At 36.9% G+C, this 19,359-nt stretch overlaps 1 protein-coding gene across 1 annotated transcript in view; it reads left to right on the top strand.

Moving 5' to 3' along the window:
• Oct-TyrR (Octopamine-Tyramine receptor) overlaps positions 1-19,359 on the top strand; it is a 768,006-nt gene that overhangs the window by 312,214 nt on the left and 436,433 nt on the right. Inside the window, exon 2 of the mRNA XM_089636976.1 lies at positions 3,556-3,598. The gene's annotated coding sequence lies outside the window, so the exon portion shown is untranslated. The remainder of the gene's footprint in view (positions 1-3,555; positions 3,599-19,359) is intronic.

Here is a 19,359-nt window from a genome sequence, read left to right as displayed (position 1 = left end):
AAACAAAAGTTTTAATGGACTCGCTAGTAAAAAAGATTTTTGATTGACCTCTGGCAAGATTTTAAAAGTACACGGTATTCTGTACTCTATACTCTGTATTCTGTATTCTGTGCTCTATATAATATTGACTTGCTAAAACCCGCCAAGCCACAAAAAAAACGAGTACCTATTTACTAATTCTTAAAACTATTTGAACGTCTTGAAGTTTACACGAAAGTTGTTATTTGTTTTTCAAAAATTTTAAATTGAATATTACATTTTTTTCGTATGTATAATTTAGAGATTTGAGGTTTGAGTAATTTCATCTACGGTTTTTTCGAATAACTGAAAATTTTTGTTCGCAATAAATTTAATTCAGTATTAAATATTGTACCGGGAAGATTTTTTTTTTAAATTGCGTTCATAACTAGATAAAAAACAACTTTATATTACCATTCCGCTTTTTTAGTACAAGTTTGACAAATACCCTGAGAAAAATGACTTTTCGAAATACTGGCATACAGAGCTTCGGGCCAAAAAGGCCCCTTTGTCTTTCATCATGAGATTGCTAATTTATTACGAATCTCTTCAAATTAGTTGTAATCAGGTTAAAAACGGGATTCCAGGCCCTTAACGAATCAATAAATAGGTGTCCTGATACAAATTTTGTAAAATACGAGTATATTATCAGGATGTCGGAACATGTGTTCATAAAAATCATAATAATTTCGCATTTCGTCATTATATTTTAACAAGTCAAATACAGGTTTACGAATAGTCTAATTTTATCAAACTCACGCCAGTAAAATTTTCAGATTTCACATGAAATCCAATTCCCGAATGAAAAAATACGTTTTTATCTTATCTCTTTTTTAATTTATCCTAAAAATATTGTTGCTGTTCCTTATTTAAAAAATTCATTCGTTTTATCCCTCGATTTATAATTCCCTCGATTAGTGAGAGTTATTATCGAATGATACTGACTATAAATAATTTGCTTAATTTTTTTTAAGGATAATTTTCCCAGGTTACAAATGACTTGTCAATATTTGAAGATCTCTTACTACCCCCGCAGTAAGCACAAAATAATGCTTGTGTTTTTATGGAAGTCTTAGGCTGGCCGCATACATACGTTTTCCGTATTCGATTTCCGAATTCGTTTTCCGTATTCGGAATTCCGTGAGACTAGCGCAAACGTTCGTTTTTCTTCATTCGGAAAGTATAAACGTCAGTACCAGTGTTGCCAACAAGGGCGATATATTGCCATTTAGGCTACTCAGAGCGAGAATCGGCGCCGAAAAAATCTAAAAGGCGACTGGTCGCCAATTAAGCTACTTCAAAAACATCAATTTTAAACATGTCCCACCTAACAGCAAATTCGGCTACTTTACGCTACCTTATGTATGAGAAACGGCGATATTAGGTCAAGATCCGTTGGCAACACTGAATTACTGAACACAAATTTCCGAACGTTTGCGTCGGCACAAACAAACTGTATGCAATAGCTGCGTTCCGCATGACGTCATTAGGTTTTTTCCATTCGGTTTCCCCGAACGCGCCGGCTCGCATTCGGAACGTGCGTAAGGAATTTGTTCCTTTCGGAACTAAAACGAACGTGTGCGGCAGTTAATGTATTTTCTACTGATTCCGTGCATTCGGATGTCCGAATACGGAAAACGAATTCGGAAATCGAATACGGAAAACGTATGTATGCGGCCAGCCTTAACCAGACGAGGAATTGAATTCACGACGTCGGAATGTGATCCAAATGCCAACTCAGTCACTGACCGGTGGTTATTATTAATTAAATCATAACTGTTGGATACAGTTTACGAATGGCCCATTCTAAAATCACTCAAATTTGGCTTCACGGCACAATTTTTTTGTTGAATGAAGAACAAAGTAACAAATTTCTTGAATGCTATAAACTCAATAAGAATATTTTTTATAATTAAATTTCCATTTAAAAAAAAAATTTGAAGTTTTAAATCAGCTTTATGAATGCTGTTCATTAACTTGTTTTAACAGTACTACTTATGCAGTTAATTTAGCCTTTGTAAACTTATGTTGCAGCAAAAGCTTTGCTTTCTATAAAGGTAAAGTAGACGTTGACGTTGAGTTAAACACTCATTTAAAACTTTAGATGTTTAAACAGTTTGCCTTTATGAAATTATTTCTTATTCACTCAATGGAAACAAATTGCAGCATTACTTATAACGAAATGTATTAATAATTTATATATTAATGCGTATCGAAGTAATACTCGTTTCAAATTAGTTTGAGTAATTTAAATACTTGCTTGTTCCTAGATTGCATGCCGTTGGTGATACATACACAAAGGCGGCTGGTGTATTTAACTTTTTTATGTGAATACTATCGAAGAGTCCCAACTGCTCCCGCCTAAGCCATATTGTGAGGAGAGAGATCTAGAAGAAAAAGGTATGGAAGTAAGTGCACGAAATGAGGATACAAGGAGACTTAATATCATACTAACACAGTGAGATCGATAAGTATTATATCGGATCGATGGACGTAACTACCGATGATTTTGAAAGCGATTTTATAGCACGGTCTTACTATTGATATCCAAACAGAAATCAGAAATCTACATACGCTGACAACACTGGCGCATCTCTCTATTCTAAACGTCAGACGGCTATGTAATAGTAAAAATCACTAATAAATTGACAATGTTTAATTGAAATATTAATTATAATATACATTGGCAGCCCGCATATATTTTTCGACACTTAAAAGGGAGTTAATTACTTCATGAGGTCATTAGTCATAACTAACAACTTTTTTTTATTATTGTTGGAACGTCATCAATTGATCGCGCCTTAGATGAATTAATTAGGACTATGTCTGTCAGTTCCAAGAGCTTAGTTAGTTCACCTCTTATTCATTAATAAGCTAGTTAATGTACATAACAAACAAAATTATCCAAAAAGTTGTGCATATTGAGAGATTTTCCGACGCTTTGAGAGTCGCGCTAAAATATCGGCTTTTATCTACCGACTTTCAGCATCGTATTCAGACCGTGCGACGATATCATTAGTATTGTATTGATTTTGTATTTTATAGGTCTTTAGTGCTACACTTCCTAATATATGATATCAATGTAATAATTTGCAACTTCGTTAATAAACCGTTCTTACTTTTTGTATGAGCAAATTTTTTACACCCGCTATAGATAATGTAGGTACCTTTCTATGCCAGAGACAATTATCCACTCGAGTGCGCGTGTTAATAACTGTAATATTAGTTTAGTGATTGACTTTGAAAAAGAAGTTGAAAATTTCTTACCCTCATTTAAAATAAAACATACCTCTGAATTTTAATACGGAGACATATAAACTGATTATAGTGCTACATAGCCAATGAATTGACCAACACTTTACCGATTATCCTATATTTAAAATTCTGCAATTCAAAAATGGCATATTATGGCGTGCGATCCCTCAAGACGTTTGGAAACTCGGCATAATATGCTAAAAATCACTCGAGTGGTTAGGGTGAACAATAATTAAAAAAAAAATTATCATGAAAATAAGCAAGATTTTTATTTATTTTCAGATCTGTGCATACGGAATTTACAAAAATGGCGAGGAGATAAAAGGTACGTGAATATTTTTTTATTATTTAAAACTGAAATGACTGAATTAGACAATGGCAAAACTTTAAAAACTTTTTTAAGTATAATTTCTTTTCATGATGATGAACTGTTTTATTTACATAAGATATTTTCGTTGATGGTATAATATATTGGTTGGTCTCATTAGTACGAGGCCAGTAACTGCTTGCATACATAATTTTACAAATGGGTTAGTCGATTTCAGAAAAGAATATTCCTGTGAAAATAACATAATTTTACAAGCGTGTTAGTCAATTTCAGAAAAAAATATTCCTGTGAAAATAACATAATTTTACAAACGTGTTAGTCAATTTCAGAAAAGAATATTCCTGTGAAAATAACATAATTTTACAAACGTGTTAGTCAATTTCAGAAAAGAATATTCCTGAGAAAATAACATAATTTTACAAACGTGTTAGTCAATTTCAGAAAAGAATATTCCTGTGAAAATTACATCATTTTACAAACATCTTATTTAATTTCAGAAAAGAATATTCCTGCGAAAAATACTACGTTCGGCTTTGTGTATGTCTGTAATTTGTGTTTAAACATTTAATTATTAGAAATAAATCAGTAATAACATTGCTTTTTGAACAAAAAATCATAAATTTAACCCATATTTACAAAAAAACAAAAAGATTATGCGTATTGTGCTGTAATATCAAATAAGAACGCCATCAAAGTTATGTACAGATATATTTATAATCAATGAAAACATATAATTTAATATTGATTTTTAAACTAGAATGTGGTGAGTAAATGCGGAAGCACCTTACGCGGCGTGGTAACCTTGGCAGTCAGGAACTGAATGATTTATTTGGGGATCGTTCGGCCCGTCGCTGTACTGGAGACCATTTATATACAAGACACTCCATTGTGAGAAAGCTTCTGCTTCTCAAATTTATTTAATAAAATTTTAAATATTTTTTGATAATTTTGTATAATTTTTTATTTGATGCGATGTTCCAGATGAAAGAGCCACGTGTTTCAAAAGTAATCTGTTGAATCAAACTTTAAAACTGTACAAAGAAATACGGTTCTAATTTTATACGACGAAATGCGGCTTTAATGCCTACCGAGCGCAAACTTTGGTAAATAAGCCGAACAACTAATTGCTTCTAACAATATTTTATTTAAAATTTATTCGCTCGCCTTCCTGCAAACAAAATAATTTATTACCAACGGTTTTCTTCTGTTTTGTCGGATAAGTGTCGCTTCGGTGAAAGACCACAATTCACGGATGAAAAATTACTTAATATAGTAGGATGTTAAATATATTTTTTTTATTTAAACGAAGCAAAGGACTCAAATATTTAACAAATTTAACAACTTCGCAAAACTATAACCCAAATTAACGAATTGACACATTGATCGAAATTATTTTTTTATGTGTTTATTATGTCATTATTCTCATTTGTTTTGTACCTACTAACAACTTAACCTTTTTATATATTTCTTTTCATTTTATTCTTCTTTTTACCTTATTATAACTTTTCCATTTATTATTTTTTGTACTTGTTTGTTGTTATTCTCTGTTACGATTAGCCTTCTTATAAGTAAACCATTTATATATTTTTTGACATTTTCAATAACTCTATTCTCAGATATTTTTCACCTTCTTATAACTTAAACTTAAAATAATAAAAAAATTATATTTTTACGACGTATTTTTATACAATCATATAATAATACAGTGTTTCAGATTATAAATTAAATATATTTAATAATTATATAAGAACGTTAACACTCGTGTGCATGGAGAAATAAAATTAAAACTTTAGTAGAATACATCTTGACCTTTGAAATAATCGAGTATTTTTTTAGTTAAGTCTTTTTATAAGCCCAGAAAAAAAATAATGTATAAGGCCTAAGAAAACTGCTTTAAATTTTCAAAATCTCCTACTTACGAACCCATTTTCGGTTTTGATTTTATTGTTTAATGTGGCAAATTAAGTTATTTATAAAATGATGCTAAAAAAATTAAATATTTATGCCTGAAAATCCACAAAATAAAATAAAAGGCACTTTTTGTCAATGTTTTTCTCTTGCATAAATCAAAACAGGCGGATGGTGTTAATTTAAACCTTATCGCCATCTATATAAGGGCTGTTATTGATAGTGGCTCGATTTAAAATATTACACGACGTAGTGCATCACCTTAACTATTTATGGTTACATCACCAGGACATTGTGTCTAATTATATTACAAGTATAAATAGAATACTTTTTGGTACTCCCACCTCGAAACGTTTTAGGAATGAGTAAAGCAAATTCCTACCTAGTTTATTAAAATCATCTGATAAAAAGTATCTAGTAAATATTATGTACGTGGTGTTTTATATCAAACATCCCCTGTTGAAAGAATGATGAGGCTTTCGTGCAACCTTCAGTAGATGATGATGACGGATGATAAAATAATGGCACGTATGGTACACCCAATGAGGGCTTGGCGGAAAGATTTAGGGGCTAAAAATACGCCGAATGGAGATAATATGTTAAGACCTTCTTTCTAATCAGATATTATTCATAAGCCTAGCTGACGTCAGGTAACATTCTTTCGTTTTTTTAAGAAAGACAAACTTTTCCGGGTTACCTGATATATTTTGAAATCTCTTACTACCACCACAGTAACCGGAAAATAATAACAATAATTTTATTATTGACAAACAGAATCACAAATATAATTAGATATTATTTACAAACAGATACAAAACCTAAAAAATACATGTGTGGTAAAACCATGTTTGATCGTGTGAGGAATGTGGAGATCCGCAAAGAGTGCAAGGCTGATGTAAGCGTAATGAGTAAGATTAAGAAAGGGACGCTTAGATGGTTTGGGCATGTAGAGCGAATGAGCGAAGATAGGAGTGTAAGGAGGATATATGATGCAAATGTGAATGGTAGCAGAAGTCGGGGACGCCCGAGGAAGACATGGCACGATCAAGTGAATCAGATACTCGAGTCGGGCCATGTCAAGAGTCAGAATAATAGAAGAGTATGTATGAGACGATGTATGAGTGTGAATGAGGCTAGAAGTGTGTGCCAAAACCGAGTTGTTTGGCGGTCCGTCCTCTCTGCCTACCCCTGCGGGGAAACGGCGTGATGGTTAGTTAGTTAGTTAGATAAAAAAAACATACTTACCTAGCTGGTCACTTCTGATGAACACACTTTTACGACTTTTTCACGCAGACGACACTATAATAAAAATACTGGACATTGATTTTAATGTTGCTTGTTTCGTGATGGAAGACTTACAACGCCTGGAGTGATACAACCACGATGCTAATGCAGCCACTGACCGGTCTTCGGTTTCGAACAATGATTAGAGATCATCAAAAGTTCTTATAATAATTATTATAGAAAAAATACTCACAGTAATTTAAAACGATTGCTTAATGTAGGTACTTTACGCACCTGTGTTTTAATCTCTTGATATGAAAATCCTATATAATATCACGATAGTTATAAAATCTGTGAGATTCTCTCGCGACTTATTTTTAAATATTTCCAGTTGTTGACATTCAATTTACAATTTTCGAACGAATATAATGGCAAAATTTAAATAAAAAGATAACTTGGTGTTCCCTCTTCACGTTAGTTTTTGATATTGGAGATTTATTTTGAAATATTCCCGGTTGATAGAATTTTTTTTACAATGATAAAGCTCGGTATTTTCTCTTTCTGAAGCTGTTTAAATAATATGTCTGACCATTATAAAAAAAATATTGAACGAACTTATAAATACGTGAGGACGTGTCAGATATACTAGCTCAGTGTGGCTTAATTTTTGATATTTCGTGACAAATACGGTAAATTATACGTGCCCAAGTGGTTTTTTATGCAAAAAACTTTGTTTACTGTAAATTGCGGTAATGTTTTCATGGTAAACCCGATGAAAGTAATGCAAACCGCAGCTGAAACAGTTCGCCGTTGTGGTAAAACAAATCTCGAAAGTTTCAGAAAGAATTCTGTCAGAGTCCTTCAACGAGAAGCAAGCATAAATCCACTAAACTTACTATCTCCTAGCATCGGAACCACTCACATTTAATTCCCTTTTTCCTGATTCCATAGTTTTCGCAAACACTTAAAAGTTTTCCACCGCTCTGACTGCGGAAAGTCAGAGGTGGATATTTGGTACTTTCCTACTTTTCTAGGCATAGACTTACGTTGAATTTAATTGCTTGTGCCTGAGTGACTTCTAAGAAGTTGCTTTGCCTTCCTGCCTTTCCTCATGATTATACTTATACCCTTAACCTAGTCGATTCTCTCAAAGTAAAATCAAGTTGTAAGTGTGAAAATAAAATGTAAGAGACTCCAAATTGGAGGGTTTGAAGAAAATAATTTTCTTCGAGGACTATGTCATCTTTAGGAATGATGTGTAGATGGTATTTTTTGAGGAATGAAAGAAGTGAAAACGACAAAAACCAAGTTGTAGGAAAGAGGAAACACAGAAGCTGCTAAATCGTTCCATAGACGAGCTTTTGATCTCAGCACGATTCGTAGAAATAACCAGTTCTCATGTGACAAATAAACAAATGTTGGGCGCGCATACACCGGTGCCGAAAGGATTAATGAAACTAGGTCCTAGGAGTACCTTTCTTAGCACTCTTTCCTCCTGAAGCATGTGCTCTAAATATTTGAATTCTGTTAAGAATGGGGAATCTATTTAACGGACCGCCCAATTCTGAACAGAGTTATGGTATAGAGTCGATAAATAGTTGTAGTTTCAATACAACTCAATAGATGTCGGTAGAATGTTAAGTAATGCCACATGACAGAGACAACATGTCGGCTATACGCGAATAGTTACGATTACAGCCAATGCTAGCCGATCTCCAGGCCGGTAGCTCAGTACGAGTTCCTTCCCTCAACAGAATAACTCACAGAGTCTCCTATAGAACGGGCGTATGTCATGCTAAATTTCATTATAATTGTTTTAAACGAGCCGGAGTATTTATTTGAAACTCTTGATCATCAAGGGTATTTCTATTTAAGAATAGATTAATAGTACACTACACAAAGGATTTTTTCAAGTTTGTTGGGGCTCCAGATAAATTGAATAGTTGGACACATTTGCGATTTGTATATTAAGTTCAAACTGAAAAAACATTAAATACAAACATTTAAATGGCATTTATTTTTGTGTATTTAGCAAAATCGACTAAGCTATCAAAACAAGGCATAACCATAAATATATATTTTTAAACCAGTCTTATACAAGGAAAAAATCTTGTATTTTTCATAGAGGGCAGTTAATCTGCTTTGGTTTGATTTAGTAAAGAAAACCAAACTCCAGTTTAAAAAAAAAAATGTCTGAGATAATATAAAATAGAACAATTTTCATGATGACTTGCACATTTTAAATCTCTACCCAGATAAAGGATGGCTCGGCTACCCTGCTTGTTCTGAAAGAGCTGCTTTGCTCCGTGTTTGAAATAGATTAAAGCAATGTTTAAGGAAGTTCCTTGCATTTATATAAAATATATCAAATTATGACAATAATAAAGCACTGAAAGAATTTTTTGTTAACAGGTTAGCCCTGAAATAACTTCCTACTTTATCAATAGAGAAACTGCTTTATCAGATAATCAGTGAAACACAAACTTCAAGCCTAATATCTTCAATTTACAACATAGAGGGCAATAGCTGTCACCTTTTGAGCATAATTGCTTTTTTAACATCCACCTAAAGATCCATTTTTTAACATAAAATTAGAAAAATACCTTTTCATCTAATCTTGTGTGATCAAAATGCATACATAAAATTATATAAAGATGACTTATTAAGGTCTGAAAATATTTAATAAAAATTAATATCAGGTGCTTAGATATTCTCTGAGACCGCCGAAATGTGCTGTAGTATTATTAGTTCCTGGGGGTGAATATATTACTAGCAGCGTTCTCAGAGGGTTGGGGTAGTGGGAAACTTAAAGTCTAGTTAACGATGGTTGCACTACGAGTACGTGTAAATAATTTGCCTTTGAGTCCTGTTTAAAAGTTGGCTGATTCAGAGAAGTTGAATATGATCATTAGTGCTAAAAGACTCCAATATTGCCATTTATGTTCATAAAGCAGGATAATTAGTTGTCAATTATTTGCATGGCTATTAAAAGGTTAATCGGTATGACGTACTTAAAATACCGTAGCTGCATTTTTTTTTATTTATTATTGAATTTTTTTTTATACATACATGGTTACATAAAATATTGAAAAATGTATAAAAAATATTGAAATAAATGTACATAATTAAAAGAAATCCCACGAAGGCGAAGCCCGAGTGTGGGTATTATAAGTATTTTTATCTTATTTCTATGGTTTAAGTGGAGATACAATATCAAATATAAATTTAAGTTATTTTAAAAGAGTTACTGTAGAGATGCAATACAAGAAACTAAATCATGTAATATGTAAAAGTTTTAAAATAACACAAAAAATAAGGTAAATACTAGTTTTTGAAGCCATCTTAAAAAGTGAATTAGCAGACAAAGCATTACAAACAATAAAATATATCTGATGTTTTGTACGTATGTGAAATAATAAAAAATAATATATTATATACATGTATATAAATGTTACAGATAGCTTTGCTAAAACTTATAAGAAAAAATATCTAGCTCAGTGTTTTTTAGCCACGATTTGATGTACTTTTTAAAAGATTGAAGGTTTACGCACGTGTCCCTTTTAAAGGTTGTACATAAAGAATTATACATTTTTGGAGCAATAAAACTAATATGCCTTTGGGCCAACCTGGTTTTGCAGTGAGGCACAGCATATTCACAAGCACCATATCGTTGGCTGGCACGATTTGAATTTTTAATAAAGTTGTTTGGTCGCGTATAAATAAATTTAAGACATTGAGCACTATAGGTCTGCTTAAGGTCCTCGGCTTAAGGTTATTGCAATTTTGATATAATTAGTCATAGTATTATAATCATAAAGTCACCGATATTTCTGATGCCATAAAATAAACAAAAAAATTAAAAAATTTGTTCAACAAAATAATGAGTCTTATACAATGTTATCGACCGGTCAGTGGCTGAGTTTTTATCGTGTCTGGGTCCCACCCAGGCATTGTGAGTTCAATTTCTCGGCTGGCTAAGTCCTCCTTCATAACACAAGCAACATTTTCATAAAATAATTAGTCGTATACAATGTTTTTTTATTATTTGTTTTTGGGGTGTTATGCCGTGTTGCGCTAACTCCTTCTTCAGATGTGTGATGATGGACACTGTAACGTTGTCCAAAACGTTGGCTAAAGAAGGAGTTAGCGCAACACGGCATAACACCCCAAAAACGAATAACAAAAATACTTTTGGCCGTGAAAATCTTAAATCATATATAATATACAATGTTATCTACATTGAGTTCGCAAAATGAAAAAGGTTAAGAAAGTCACGTCAGACCGATCAGTGGCTTAGTTGACATCGAGTCTGGGTCCCAGCCAGGCGTTGTGAGTTCAATTCCTCGGCTGGCTAAGTCCTCAATCACAACACAAGCGCATTTTCTGCTTACTGTGGTGGTAGTAGGAGATTCCCAAACATTTTCTGCTTACTGTGGTGGTAGTAAGAGATTCCCCAACATTTTCTGCTTACTGTGGTGGTAGTAAGAGATTCCCAAACATTTTCTGCTTACTGTGGTGGTAGTAAGAGATTCCCAAACATTTTTTGCTTACTGTGGTGGTAGTAAGAGATTCCCAATCATTTTCAGCTTATTTTAATACGGGAATGTTTATTTTTCTTACAATTTTTAAAGGACACACTTTTCTGTTATATTGATATCGAAAATACTTACGACAAAATTAAAATGGATATAAATCTGCATATTATGTAATAAATTTTTACATTTGATCATTTTTAGTTCTAGCATTTTTAAAATTATTTTAATAAATAAACAGTTTTCGAATTTACCAACGTAATAAATGGAAGGGAGTTAGTGTAATAAATATTCAAAAGGACATCACGTATAAAACTTTAACTGTTAATTCAGCTTAATTATTCAGTTTAATAACCATTTGACTTATTCGTTTCTTAATTTTGAGAAAATACAATGCCTGGAGTAAATTTCAAACAATTAGTATGATTTACGACAAAACTGTGAGAGCAAAATTTCAAAGTTCTCTTCTATAAATTGACAGATTTAAAGATAGCTTCATTACGTAGAGCACGTCGAAATACTTGTGAAATATTTTGTTTGACGGTAACTGAGTGGACAAATGCTCAGACTGGGAAACCAGGCTTCGTGGGTTCAATTTCTCTGTTAGCTCATCCATTTCAAAATTTTAAAAAAAAATCAATGCACAAAAATACAGAGTACAAAGGGTATAGCTTATAGGTTACATCCTATTTCTTCCAGCTAACCCAACAAATACACATTATATTACATAACCCAACAATTACATGTTAACAAATGTATGTAAATAAAAAAAAATTAAAAAACAGAGGTATTTAATTTATGTAAAGTATTCATTTAAGGTGTAGTTGTTTCTTTAAAATAAATGTTTTTAGTGATCATTTAAATTAAAGTATGTCGGTTATTTGTTTGATGCTACATAGAAGGTTGTTATATACTTTAATGGCCATGTAGTGTGGTCCTTTTTGAAATATAGTTTTGTTTGTTTTTGGAATTAATAAGTTTTCTATGAACCTTGTAGCTTGTTTATGTGTTGAGTTTTTTTGTGGGAACTTTTCTGGAGATGATCGAACTAACAGGCATAACTCCATTATATATATATATATGTCTGTCAGTGTCAGAAGTATGAGATTTTTAAAAATTTGTCTACATGAATCCCAATTATTGCACAAGTGACGTTTTCCACTTGATGGTTACCACAATGATGGTAATAGGAGTAATTCAAATTTTATCAGGTAATTGGTTATTCAAAATTGTTTGCCATTAAGTCGAGATACTACCCTAAAATAAAGTCGAAATCTTAACGACGTAAGTGAAGAAGCGGTGCACAGATATACGCAACGCGCGGCCCTGATGTATTGGACAGAACTACGGTTGAATTTCCCTTAGCCAATGTCTAAAGTGGGAATCTAACGACGTAAGTGATGAAGCCATGCACAGAAATATGCGACGCGCCGCACTGGTGTATTGGACAGATCTACGGTTGAATATCCCTTAGCAAATCTGTTAAGTGGGAATTTAATGACATAAGTGATGAAGTCATGTAGAAACAATATTCGGCGGGCGGCCAGGCGTAATGGACGGACCCATGATTGAATTTACCCTAGCTGGCCTAGAAAATTTATATTTGCTTGTGATTTATTTCATTATTTCGGTTAAACCTATTACTATTATCACAGACTTTTCTAAAGGAATCACTTGAGAAGTTATTAATTCATCGTTAGGAAAAATAAAATCTGGTGCTTACCGCTTATTTTACAGTTGAAAAACGTTTGACAAAATTTTCAAATAGTTTTAGATAAAATATTATTATGTAACTTTTTTATTGATCTCAAACATCACAGTTCAGTTTTGTCTATGGACAACTTAACATCTATCAATTTTGCTCCGCAATCATTTACTCCCTATTAAATATAAAACTACTTAAAATAACAAAATAACCGCGCTAATCTACTTCGGACCGTCCCCGTGACGTGTAGAAGTATTCGCAAGGTGAGATTCCTCCTTTTTACTGAGAAAAGACTCATTTTAGTTTTTAAGTTCATTCCAAACCAACATTTTACGGAAAGTGAAATTTTCATATTTTACGTGTTTTCAATTAGTGAAATAACACTCATAGGGGTGGTTTTTATCCCCTCTTTTAATGCTTTACCATTGTTAAATCTCTTGTGTACTTAATAACGTTAAAAAACTCATAAAAAATGCTACCTGTCAAAATTCAGTGACCATAGACAACTTGGAGCTTTGCGCAGAAATTGTGCAAAATTGTGCAGACTGATCTTGTCTTTAATATATCTCCATAGATATTCATAATAGACGGGTAATTCTTTCACAAATTGCAAGAATTCATAGATGTTCATCATTTAAGACCAAAATCATCAACATCCGTCAGCGCATACCTAAACTAAAAAAAGCTTTTCAGTACAAAATCGCGATTTACAAATCGCTCAAGTATGGATTCTTCAACTGAGGAAGAACCAGGTTCCGACTCGTCAGTAGCGCATGCATCTACCTCAAGTAAGCTTAAAAAACTGCTCAAACGCCAGCAGAGAGAAATTGATGATCTCACACTCAAATCTAAAACAGGATACAAACATACTATGAGACCTGAATCACCATATAGAAGCATCCAAAGTGAACGGCTAATGTCGCTAAACCAGCCCGACGTACAGAATGCACCGAGAACAAACCCTCCAGATGTAATGACTGCTCCACCTCAGCCAAACCAACCCGCTGCTCTGATTGCACCAAGTACAAGCCACTCAAATGTTGAGAGTGCACCGAAGTGTAAATCTCCGAATCAGACGAATAGGAAGCGCGCCAGAGCTGATGAGTCAATAAATAGTGACAACCTTGCTACGGAAGAGTTGGAGGACATAAATTCCGACAACATTGAACTTATTTCGTCACACCTTGATAATATTTTAAAAATTATCTCAGAGGGTAAAAATAAAGTTAATAAAGTCGACAGGACCGTCATCAGCGCCTCCATTGTTGAAATCAAAAATAATCTCGACAAAATCATGCTAGAGCACACTCGAGCAGTCTCCGGAGCGAAAGCGTTTGAAAATGTGATAGATAAAAATAACAAAACTATCTCGGAGAAACTTGATAGACTACTGACTGAGACAGTGACTGCCACCTCACATACCCCTTCCTTCACCCCTCTACCCCCCCCAAAGAGATCTTATGCTGGTGCAGCCTCCAGTGTGCCCCCCTCCAAAACTATCACAGTCGACGGAATGGAAAGACCGGTCCCTCCAAGGCAGCCAACAGTACTGTTCTACCACACAACTCCAGAGGGTAAAACATCCGAGGAACTTCAAAAGAATTTGACTACCATCCTTGACCCACGCAAGGATGGTTTCCAAGTAGTACGCACCCGTAAGATCAAAGGAGCCGGGGTAGCGGTTCAAACCACTTCTCCAGAAGGGATAATCAACATTAAAAAGGTCGAGGAGAAACTTGCGGAGAAGGGTATAAAAATTGTTGCTCCTCAGGGCCGCCTTCCCAAAATAGTAATCTACGATGTCCCAAGAGGTGAACCGTCTGCTGACCCGGCTCTTTTTAAAGAAATCTTTATTAATAACATAGACGGCAAAGCCACCGTTTCACAGGATGACCACGTGCGCACAATGCGCAGAGTTTCATTATTTGGAAAAAAGGATACAGGCACCATGAATATGGTGGTAACTTGCCATCCCGAGGTACGGAAGGCCCTTATTGACAGTGGATACTGTTTCTTGGGGTGGAATGCTTGTCGTGTCAGGGACTACCTAGGAGCCACGCGTTGCTACAAATGCCACTTATATGGGCACATTAGTAAATCCTGTTCCCAGGAATCTATCACTTGCCGTCACTGTGCCCAACCTGGACACGACTTTGAGAACTGCCCCAAGAAAACAGCACCCGGTACCTGTGCAACATGTACCAAATTCAAAAAGCCGGCAAATCATCCCACTGGTGACAGATCCTGCCCAGCCCTACGGGCTGCAGTGGAGACTCAAGTAAAAATGACGGACTATGGCCTGTAACCCCCCTTCTCCAAATAGGTCAGATCAACCTGCAGAGGTCCAGAGCCGCCACACTGGAGTCACTGCAGACAATGTCTGACCTAAAAATCGACATTTTGCTTATTCAGGAGCAATACACCTGGTTTGGTAAGACACCGATAAATCCACCAGGTCTAGTTCTCGAAGTAGGCACCTCTCCAGGGGCGGGTATCCTGGTTAACTCTTCTGTGATCAGCCCCCTCCTTCTGGTGGGACTGTCGAACGAGTACCAGACCTGCGTATCTATTAGATTTGGCGAAACTGAGATCTTCTTGATCTCAGTATACTTTAAGTATGGGAACCCGGTTGAACCGCATATCTTGAGCCTGACGCGCGCTCTTCACGCGCTTAAAGGTCGTAACATAGTTATAGGAGGAGACTTTAACGCTCGCTCCACGATATGGTTCGATCATGCTGTAAGCCATAGGACGGAACGATCAGACGCCGTAGAAGATCTAATTGCGGCGCAAGGTCTTATTATATTAAATGAGCCTAACTCACTTTACACTTTTTCGAATACCCTCGGGGAGAGCAACATAGATCTAACTCTTTGCTCTGGATCTGTTGCGGCCAAGATATCGCATTGGAAGGTACATGAATGCGCAATAGCCTCCGATCATAGGCTCATTACTTTTACTGTGGGTGTCAAAAAGACTGGAACTCCGAGATCCTCCTGGAATTTCAAAACCACAATGGCGAATTGGGATAAATTTGGGGAGGCGCTACGCGACACTTTAAGGGGATTCTATGACGTAGCAGCAAGAGATCCGGAAAACTTGGGGAACTTTTTCAATGCAGCCGTAGTGTCAGCTGCCGAGTCCTCTTTGGGAAGAGCAAACCCAAGGAGGTCTACAAGGAATCCTTGGTGGTCGCCTGAGCTGACTCTGCTGAAAGGAGCCTACAAGAAGGCCTACAGGGCCTTGGGCGCTACCAAACGAGGCAGCTTTACGGAGGAGGAGATCGCTGCTCGCATGGAGCGCCTCAGGGCTGCACGTAGAACCTTCAAGTTAGCAGTCCTCTCAGCAAAACGAGCTAATTGGCATAATTGGGTTAAAGATATAGGGAACGCCAACCCGTGGGAAATCCACAGCGCCGTTGAGAAATCCGGAAAAGGCTCTGAACGGTATCTTTCGAGTGTAATTTCAAATTTTGAGGGTAGGGACGTTGAGACAGTAGACGTGGAAACCACTCTCAATACACTTCTGGGAAAGTTAGTCCCATTAGACTCAGTAATTGGGGAAAGCGACCACCATAAACAGATAAGAAATCTGTCAAGGATTCCACCGAGAACCCTCTCCCAGGAGGATAAGATGCGAATAACTAGAGAAGAGATGGATACTATAATTAAGGGTTTGGGTCCTAAGAAGGCACCTGGGCATGACAGAATCAACGGTATAATCGTGAAGAAAGTATGGCTCTTTGCCCAGGAGGAGTTCCTGCAGGTCATGGAGACGTGTTTGCGAAGAGGAATTTTCCCTTCGGTATGGAAGAGGGGTATGCTCAAGATTATACCAAAGGGATCTGACAAACCACGCTCTGATGTCAAGGCGTACCGTCCGATAACACTGCTGCCTATAATGGGTAAGGTACTGGAAAAAATAATCAGAGAACGCCTGCGCCGAACACTCACCCCTCCCACCCCGAGTCAATTCGGTTTTGTTCCCGGTAAATCTACAGAGCATGCCCTTATGCATGCGCTTGAATGGGTGAAGGTTCGACCTGAGAAGTATGTCGTGGGGATCTTTCTTGATATCACAGGTGCCTTCGATCATGCGTGGTGGCCGATGATGCTCAACAAACTCAAAAGTAGAAGCTGCCCTCCGTGGCTTTTTAAAATTTGCTCAGACTTTTTCAATAATAGAACCATAATTCTCACCTTTGGGGACTTTGTCATCGAACGTGAGGTGGACATGGGTTGCCCACAGGGATCAGTTCTGGCCCCTGAATTCTGGAACATAAAGTTTGATGACTCCTCCAGGTTACCCTTGCCTGCGGGATGCATCACGGTCGACTACGCTGATGACAAGTTTTTCTTGGTTGCGGGGAACAGTAGGAGAGAGCTTGAACGAAAGGCAGGTGAAGGTTTAAACATGATCCTCCAATGGGGAGAGAGAAATAGACTGAACTTCGCTCCCCAAAAAACCATGGGTCTCCTGATGAAAGGTTTTCTCAGCAGAGAGAGAAACCCAATCATCAAAATGGGAGACTCCAAAATCAAGTTCGTAGAGACAGTAAAATATCTTGGAGTTACTCTAGATCGATCGTCCTCCTTCTTAGCCCACGTTAAGAAAGTCTCCACTGAGGCCCAGGCCCTTTTTCTGAAGTTGAGGAGAATCTCCACTACGGAATGGGGATTAAGGACACCAGCGATCCGTCTCCTATACAGGGGGGTTTTTGTGGCGCAAGTCACTTATGCCGCCTGCGTCTGGGAACATCGTCTGGATAATGCCCTTATACTCTTGGCTCTCAAGAGGGGCCAGCGAACTCCCTTGTTGGCACTTTCTGGAGCCTATAGAACAGTCGCTTCGGACGCACTTCCAGTGTTGGCAGGTGTCCTGCCAATCGATCTAGAGATTAGGGAAGTGCTTACAAAGAAAAAGCTGACTAGGGGCCTCCCGGCCAACCACCTCGGTGTAATTATTACACCAGGCGGTGCCGCGACCCTACCCAGTCGACTTAAACAAATGCGAGAGCTGTCACTCAAAGAGTGGCAATCTCGGTGGGATAGGTCGAATATGGGAAGATGGACCTTCTCCTTCTTCCCATCAATTAAACTCAGAATGGAAGGGGCTTTCATCAAACCAGACCACTATATGGTTCAACTGTTGTCCGGACATGGGGAATTCAGGGGGAGACTTCACAGACTCTCCCTGTCACCCCATCCCAACTGCGCCTGTGGCAATACGGACCAAACCGCCGAGCACATTCTGTGGCACTGCGAGATAATGACGGATGCGAGGGATGAATTACTGAGAGGCCTAGATGTAATCACGAGACCGGTTTGGAACGCCGATCTCGTTTCGAACAAGACAAATTTCGAATGTCTGAGGAAGTATGTCAAGTCATGGGTTGAGAGATGGCCAGCTTTGAGAGTCGCTGACTAGAGTAAAATCAATCATAACCTGGTGTACTTGCTCCTGACTTCCTTGACCATGATTTCTATACTCTTTTACACCCTCGCCAGATTTTGCTGATAATTGTTCTTCACCCAGCTCAGATGATAAACACCAGACCCAGGAGCAGCAGCTCCCATCTTTGTGGATACCTTGGAATGATATATATATATTATTTTATTTTTTTGCTATGGAAATTGTAGCTTCTACCAATTCTCCGTTCTTTCATACTTTTGTTTTATTTTTGCTTCATAATTTTCTTTATAGTTTCCTCACATTTCTCTTCTGCTTTCTTTTCTTATATTTTGTTATTCAGGTTATACACCCATATAGAAGACATCTTTAGGGGCAACACGAGTCCGGGATGAAACTGAACATCAATGTTCTGTCAATGTCCATTTTCCCCACAAGGGGGTGGATAAACCTCGTCCCCTCATACGGCCAACGGACAGACCCCGGAAACAGGATATCCACAAACCTACCGCGCCTCCCCCGAGGACAGTAGCAGGTTTGAAGGATGGTCGGTCGACCTTAGGGGATCTTCCTCCCCGCCTCCGACGACTCGACGCATCTCTCCCTAGGGTCTTCGGGTATCCACTCCCCCATCTCCCAGTTACACTTTCTTCAGGGCACCACCGAGAAATCGGCTAAGGGGAGCGGTCCCCTGACTTCGTAACCGATCAACCCAATCACCAACTGACTCGCCTCGGGACCGCCGAAAAGAATGTGGATTATTCCTCTCCGGACCAGCACCAGATGTTTTTCGTTTATACTTTTGTTTTCTCTAAATTACTATGCACATACTATGTAGACAAACAGTCTACACCAGTTGTTTTTATTTTTTTCCCCTTCTACTAACATAGAAACAGAGGCAAGTACTCTACTAACAAACTAACACTGTACACAGTAAGCACTCGCAGACTGCTTCCCTAAAAACGTATGCGGGGACATTC

This window comes from Hesperophylax consimilis, chromosome 11 (assembly GCF_061612785.1).
Source record: "Hesperophylax consimilis isolate HC1 chromosome 11, BYU_Hcon_1.0, whole genome shotgun sequence".
Lineage (NCBI taxonomy): Eukaryota > Metazoa > Arthropoda > Insecta > Trichoptera > Limnephilidae > Hesperophylax > Hesperophylax consimilis.
This window is presented reverse-complemented; position numbering and strand designations above follow the sequence as displayed.